Here is an 8,347-nt window from a genome sequence, read left to right as displayed (position 1 = left end):
CTAATGTACAAGGATCAAACTGTCTGGTTTTGCTGAAAAAAAAAGTCAAACTGTAATGTGTTCTTCTTACCTGGGTGACCACATTGGTCAATATCTGGCCAACCAAAATTCCCCACTCATTTTAAAGGTCTGTTTAAGCACTATAAGCAAGCATAAATTTCAGGGTTTTTTCAATTGTTTTAGCATTGTGTTACGTGAAAGAAAACAAAACTCAAGAAAATAAAACAACTCTTAAATGGCATTTTTTGAGGAAATACAGTTTTATGTGTTTCTTCTATGTTTAGTCTTTGTAATAAGAGTATCCAGTAAATCAATAGAAAGGAGAAATGCATTATTTCTTAAATTTTCAAGAAAATTCAATGTATATCCTGCAATTTTACTATCTGCCTCCAACTCTTAATGGTTTACTTATCTGCCAACTCCAGCCAAGATTTTCCATTGGCATGATCTTGCATTTCCACTTCCCAATCTTTGGTTCATTAGGCTAGCTCTGAGGTGCAGAAGACAACTATTACAGGGAGAAAAAAATTCCTCAGTTCCTTCAAACTGAACTTTCTCTTCTCTGTCGTCTCCTAAGTGCTTCAGAATTACCTTTGGGCTGGGTGAGTGTGGCAGGGAGCAGATGAAAAAAAGGTCTCTTACCATGATGTTGCTTTCAGATACCACAGTGACCAAATGCTTTAACAGATGATGAGTGTGGATCCTCCTGTGGTACCTTCTCATAGCTACACAGTCCTATAAAGCTGAATACCTTATCCAATAAATGGAGCCCTATGTTATTACTCAAAGTGCATTCACATGGCTGTAGAACTTTTTCCTGATGTTCCCTCCCTCTCTGCCGAACAGATCTTTCTTCTAGACCTCTCCAGAAATAAATGAACAGCAAGAAAAACCAGAACTCTGATACCTAAAGTCAAACTGCACCCAAATTGTCAGTTTGTTTGCCTAGAAGCCTCTAATCACTGCTGTAATTAGAAACGGTAATGCTATTAACGACAGTCAAAATTCCTATTGGTCAAGTCATAAATTGAGTGATTTGGTTATATCTTTTTGTAGGAGCATGGGTAGGTGATAAGGGAATCAGGGAATGATGGATTCAGTAGTCATCACCCCCAGCTGCTAAGCTGTTATTTTATCTAGATGGTATCAGGAAGTCCTGCCTGCAAAACCGTATTCAGCAAAACTCCACTTGATTGCTCATAGTGATCATGATGAGCTCCATTGAGGGAACAGCAGGTCAGAAAACAAACCCCTGTTACATAACTATAATCTATAAATACAGTCAATTTATACTTTTGTACGCTGATCATATACTGCAATTTCCTGCAGAAGATGGCACAGCAAAAGGCTCAGTCTCACAGAAAAGGCAGAAATCTATTTGCATTTTCCTGAGTTTACATTGTTTCTTCAGCAAAATATATGGAAAGCTCCTCTTTTGGCAGTGATTTTTTTTGGTAATTTTTCATCTGATGTGCTTATCATGGTTTAACCCAGCCATCAACGGAGTACCACAGACCCACTCATCCACTCTGTCTTCCCTAGTGAAGGAGGAGAATCAGAAAATGGTAAAAAACTGTGGACTGAGATAAGAACAACTTAACAATTAAAATTAAATTTAAAAGCCGAAAATAAAACACCCCCAAAACCCCCAAACATGCATAACAACAACAAGAAGAATGGAGATGAAAAAAGAGAGAACTAAACCAAAAGAAACACAAGTGTTGCACAACAGAACTGCTCAGCACTGTCTGACCCATGCCCAGCCCACCCCCAAGCAGTGATCAGCTCCCCCCAGTTCATTTCCTGAGCATGAAATTCTGTGGTGTGCAATATCCCTCTGGCCAGCTCGGGTCAGCTGTACTGCCTGTGCTCCCTCCCAGCCTCTTGTGCACCTGTTTGCTGGCAGAGCATGGGAAACTGAAAAAGCCTTCATTTAGACTAAGCACTACTTAGCAACAACTAAACCATCAGTGTGTCACCAGCAATATTCTCATCCTAATTCCAAAACACAGTTACTAGGAAGAAAATTAACACTCTCCCAGCTGGAACCAGGATTCAGTAAGAAACTTTTCCCCTTCAGAATCTTAATCTCTAACTATCTCTTCTAATATTTAGATAATTTTATTGCTCCTATTTAATTAAATAAATGAAATAATTTCATTTTCACGCCTTCCCCCTTTCACAGAAATCTCAATTTTAAGCCTTCAGCAGAATTAAAGATGCACATATATCTTGGCTGCTCCTTCATGTTTATAGACCAGCTGGAGCATCCCTGTGCTACAGCCACTGTTGCAGGTTTGCAAATACTGTGCTCAGCCATGGTATCCAAGAGCCATGAGGACACTGCTGCTCAGACCAGAAGGTCTCTCCCTGCTCTTGGAAAGTGTCAAATTTGTCCTTGCCTGTACCTCTGCACTGAAACCAACACTTATAACCAACAATACAGCACCTGGCTGAATTTCATTTCCATCATTGCCACAGGGAACCCAGGTGTTGAAAAGTGCAAAGAGAAGATATGTATTTGTCTATGATATATTCTAAGAAATTATAAACTGCAAACTAAGACCAAACAATGAGGAAGATGAAATGCTTAAACATTGCTGAAGTGTAAAGCTCAGCAGAGAGCAATGTCATTGAAGGGAAATGGAAAATTTTTGATGTCAGGTTAATGTATGCTGCCATCTGGAAAAAAGAGCAATAAAAAAACCAACATGGAAGAGTGAATAAGTTCAAAAACTAATCAAAACCAAGAAACTGGCATATGAAAAACAAGATGTCATCTGTTACAGAGAATGAATAGAAATTACATCTATCTCATACTCAAGGGAGAAGGAAAACTGAAAGCCTATAACATACTGTCCTGGAAAAGGGCTTTGCCAGGACATCTGGAAGTTTCTGGGAGCCACAGCTGATAAATTTTCATCATAATTCTAGTCTCCATCTGGCAGGTGAAAGAGCCTTCCTGTATTCCAGGGCTAACCACTGACGATGTGAGTTGCAGCTCTCGCAACAAGTCTGTAAGGAAGAACGATACCAGTGTAACAGTACAAATGTGCAAACACTCAGCAGCAGCTAGGACCATGGCTCCCCACAGCATGCTGTCCTGCTGAGGACACTTGCTGTCCTTTCACCACATCAGGAGGAAGCAGGGCTGTGTGTCTCAGCTCTGGCTACAGATCAGCAGTAATAGGGGAAGGTGCAGCTCTCCCTCCGCCTCCTAAAGCTAATGCAAAAGCTCTGTTTGCTGGTGGTCTGTGAGCACAGCTGGAGTAGTGGCAAAAGCAGAGGGGAGATGTGAGAAGAGGTGCACAGGAGAGAAGGTACAACTACATGTGCAGCAGGTGGCCTGCATCTGAGCTCTAACTCAAACCAGATTAGCGTGGGGTATGGGGTGACTCTCAAAGCAGGAAGATACAACGTGGTTGTCCAATTTTCAAATGACAAAAAGAAACAAAACCAGCATCCTCCTCCCCAATTCCCACCTGGAGTTAAACAAACCAGAATCAACAAGAGCACTATCTAAGCCTTTCTTGATTGATTTTCTTTCCAGTTATATTGCAGAAAGTATGATACAGTCCTGAACTTCTTGGCTTTCCCATTACAAAATTTCCCGTCACAAATTCTCAGGCCATATTTGTGTCTATAAACGTAACTCCCCATGGGATCTGCAGTGTCATGAATTAATGTAGTATGATCTATCTGCTTTAGCAGCTGTGTAGGACATTCTCATTCACTGTCAATAAAGTCATTGTAAGTTGTATCCTTTGAAATCTCTCTTGTATTCAGAGCTCTCTTTAGCTGAAATTATCTCACTCACATTTCTTATCAAATTTTCATCACTACCCTTCATTTTTCTTCTGAAACAATCTCATTTCTGCTGTTGTTCTACTCCCATTAAAATAATTGGTACCACTCCACATTATTCTATTTTTATATTCATACCTGCATAGGAAAAAGCAATTTTATGTTGGCAAAGGCCTAAGTCCAATTCACTTGCCATTTATTACACAATGGGACACAGCAGTATGTGACATCCACTGAGAAACAGAAATGCCAGAAGCAGAGTCAGAAAGTGAAGTCTGGGCAAAGAACCATGTAGCAAAAGGCAGTAGTGCAGGTATACTAAAAGCTAATGAGGATGAAGAAGATGGCCAAGGATGAAGAGGACTGTCCTCTTTTAACATGTATGCTTCTCAACAATCTTCCTTCCAATTGAAACCACAACCACACTGCAGTGAGTGGGACACTTGAAAATCAAAACAGATGTGATCAAGCAAGTCATAAAGAGACTTCTAGGTGAACAAAATCCTGTGATATCTTCCACCACAGTGCTTACGATTTGTAGCTCTTCCATTGAGCCCCTGGAGGTGACCCCTCCCCTCAACTATAAGAAGTTTTTAATTTCAGTTTTATAACAGCATACAGATAGAAGTGAGTTTACAATCCCAAATTTCAAAAGAAATTACCTCCATGGGAGAGATTTTCTTAAGCTTTATATGCAGGTCACTAGATTGCTGAAGAAAAAGTCCATTTTATTAATTTTATTAAAACGCAGTATACAGTCTTTTACCTTCAATATGCAGGGAAGTCAGGTCATCAGGCAGAAAATAAAAGGCAGCAGTATACTGTCCAATGCCATGGGAATATCAACTTCTCTTAATCTGACAAAGAACTAAGGATCAAACATCACACAATTATCTGTTTCTTTAAGCAAAATGTTAATTGAATGAAACATATACACTATAAGCAGGCAGCATTCCCATAGGAGACCCATGATGATAGAATTCTGTCACATAATCAGTTGATATCAAGCCTCCCTACTCATTTGGTTTCTTTCCTGAAAAGACACAGCGTGGGAAATCTCTCACCCTCCAACTGACAAGAAATAGTTTGTTTAGTCTTTCTATTCCTCCTCTACTGAGCTGGTGTTCACTGGCTTTGAGAGTGACTCCACAAAATACACAAAATACAAAACCAATGGCATTCCATGTTTTTCTTTTTAAGATTATATGATCCAAGCCAACATTCTTACAATGTTTTTTCTAGATTATCAGGGGAGAAAAAAAAGAGGTATTAATCTCAAAGAAGATCACCTTGTCTTGATATTATTGTAAACTTTTGTCTAAAGGCCAGGGTCTTATCTTCTTGGTGTTTCCTACTAGGATTAGCTTCCAGTCCCCTCTTCAAAGAGAACAAAAGGGCATTTTCTTTTGTTTTGCTAAATAAGCACTTTATTCTCATCACATCAGACTTATTTTTAGGATATTTGAATAGAGTATCTTTGTCAGTTGCTACTTTATAAATAGAGGTTGCTAAGGAAGGAACAGTAGCTGCTTTTCCTCAAGCAACAGTAGCAAAAGAATATGAAACAGCAGATGATTTCTTAGCAGAAACAGCAGACTAAAAGTAGCATTTTTCTTCTACTGTGGTATTTCACAAATGTGAAAATGCCATCCCTCTAGTTTTTGCTTTACAGTTGTAGACACATTTACTCCCCTTTTTTAGGATTATTTTCCTACTTCAGAGCAATCCTAGGAATTCAAAGCTTAAGGATCTTGCATTCAGAACCACATTAAAGACTGCCACCAAGACTACAAGTTCCCTGTACCTGCAGAACATATGTATTTAGATTTAACTTTAGTATGTAAGAAGAAATTTGTCTGAAAAAGGATTTGGTTTCTTATTTTTGTTTATTTATTTTGCTGTGAACATTGCCAGACGAGAACACTGGTGCCAAGAATTTGGTTTCGGGAACTCAAGCTCCTTACTGGGACTTCTACACTCCCATTTTAGAGGATGGACTCACTAATTCTTCAGGAAGCTGAGTGCTGCACACTGCTCTGCCTGTAGTCACTAGGGGAAGATATTAAAACAGCAGACCTACTCTAGAGGGGAAAAAAAAAGAAAGGCCTGGGACTTGTCCACACAGGGGAAAATTCAGGGCGGTTTATCTGAGTCAGCTAGAGATTTGCTGTGGATTAGTCAGAATCAAATAAAACCCCTGGGTGTAAACTTTTGTTCAGAATTAAATTGTCCTAATTAAATTAGATTAAGCTACTTCCAAAGGTTTTACACAGCTAGTGACAACAGACCAGAGTAGGAGGCATGAAAGGATACCTAACATGGTCTGCTGATGAACACAGCCATGCTCCCCTCATGCCTCGTGAACATCACATCTCACAGTAGAATGCAGTATCAAGAGCTGACAACTGGAATGGAAGAAACTGAGTTCAAGGACACGACAGGCAGAGAACTAGATGTCAGTTCTCAGAAAACATGCAGCTGGAGTCCAGGCCAGTTACAGTGCTCCCAGCTACAGCAATCACCAAATGCCTGGATCATGGGATGGTTACAGGCAAGTGGAAGGCAAGCACCTTGGAAGGCTTAATGACACCTTGTTTACCTCCACCTTGACTAGGAGAGCACCAGCAGACATAGGGTGCAAGTTTCATGCAGGATATGCTGTGCTTCCTAGGCTTCTATACAGAGAAAGAACGAGCTCCAGTGCTGACCACAGAACCAAGTACTAATCCTCTGTGTTGGAAGGGTACTGAAGCTTCACGATGAGGCAAATACAGGCAGCTTAGTATGAGCAACAAACCTGTTAAGAGTCATACCTTGGTCTGGCAACTTGGCAAGTGCTGAGCAAAAACCAGGCTTACCACAGTCACACGAGGACTTCGATTCCCACCCTGGCTGGGGTCTTTCTGGGGTGCTCACAGTGTCTTCTTCCCCGAACATCAGGTTAAACCTGGAAACTCTAAGAAGCTTTATTAGCCATTTTCACACAGGAGAGGATGACAAAAAGGCAATACCGTGTTATACCGGAAAGTCTCTAATGGCCAATAGCAAGTGTAAAGCTTTCACAACCCTAGGGGTGCAGCACAAGTTCAAGTGGCAGAGAGACTGTAAATATTTGCTTTGTATTTCTTTGTGGAAAGCCCTGAAAACCAAAAGGCCTAGAAAGTGGAGGAGAAGGCCAAAAGCTGAAGCCATACTAGGCCCACCTTTAGCTTTCACTTGTTCAAGTGAGAATCAGGCAGACACTGGCTCCAGCTGCATTTATGCCTCTTGTGCACTTCATGATCTGTCCAGTCTCTCAGAGGTACTTGAGGGGAGAAAAAAAACCTGTTCATGCTGGTGTGCAGCAGGCAAATCCAGTATGCTGGGATTGAGGCAGCTGTCAGAGGCAGAGCTGGGTAAAAATGCTCTTGATGTGCCTGGAGGGAGGTGCTGGAGGTCTGGAGGTCTGCTCGCCCTTCCGCCTGCAAATGCTCCTGAGTGTCCCCAAGGCCGAGGCTATGCAGATGGCCAGGGATGTATTTGATCAAAACAGACTCAGTTTATCTGCTCCTAAAATGTAATGCACTCTGCTTTCTGATGGCAAGCCTCAGAAATACCAAAATTAGACTTCAGAAGAGTATAAAAAGCTCCCTGCTAACATAATGTGCAAATGGACTGTTGCATTTACTGTGATCTTGGTCAGCAACAAATGAGAAGAAAAAAGCAACAGCAAAGAAAATTGCAGCTAAAAAATACCAACAGTGTCCTCTTTTAATATATATAGTTAAATGAACATTTTTAAAATCAAAAGAAATGTAACCCTGGATGCTATCACCGTATGTCTTCTGCAGTTCCTGATCATAAACGAACAGCAAAATCCATGTAAGAGAATCTAAAATGGTATGTATAGGAGCCCAGCTGGTGTCCCCATATGCCTTAGAAATTCCATTTTTAGGAACACAGCAGCATATAACATTAGGGATGCTCCTCAAACATCTTATTTATAAATAGAGCAGAGCTGTTTCATTGAAGTATACATGGAAAAGATCCACAAGAATAATAAAACCAGTTGCATTCAAAACCAATGAGATGGTTCAACCACACTTTTTACAGTAGGCACCACTCTGTACCAGAATATTCCTTGAATGAGAAATGATGCTTGCTCATCAGTGGGATTTTTTAAAAAGCAATCACCAAAAGGCCATTTGAGTAAAAAAGGGCCAACTTACTTTTGTTTTGGCAAACTGTTCCTACTCAAAGCTTTTTGGGGTCGAGAATGGAAGAGGTAAAGCCCAAACTTCAGGGCAGGGGAGAGCTTCAGATGTGGGAGGGCAAATTCTTGCTGCTTCTGAAAATCAGCCAGAGCAGTGTCTGGAGCTTGGCTGGTCCACATTCTGGGGAGAGTCCTTCCCCAACAGGCTGTGGACTCTGCAATACAGCTCTTCCTCTCATGCTTTTCAAGTTCACCAGAACCACCTCTAAGGGATGGTCATTAACTGTGGGGATTCCTGGTTGAGAAAATAATTTACCAACTGCAATTCACATAAAATAATAAATTCATTAT

This window comes from Oenanthe melanoleuca, chromosome 8, assembly GCF_029582105.1.
Source record: "Oenanthe melanoleuca isolate GR-GAL-2019-014 chromosome 8, OMel1.0, whole genome shotgun sequence".
Classification (NCBI taxonomy): Eukaryota; Metazoa; Chordata; class Aves; order Passeriformes; family Muscicapidae; genus Oenanthe; species Oenanthe melanoleuca.
The sequence above is the reverse complement of the archived record's forward strand: the minus strand, read 5'-3'. Positions refer to the sequence as shown.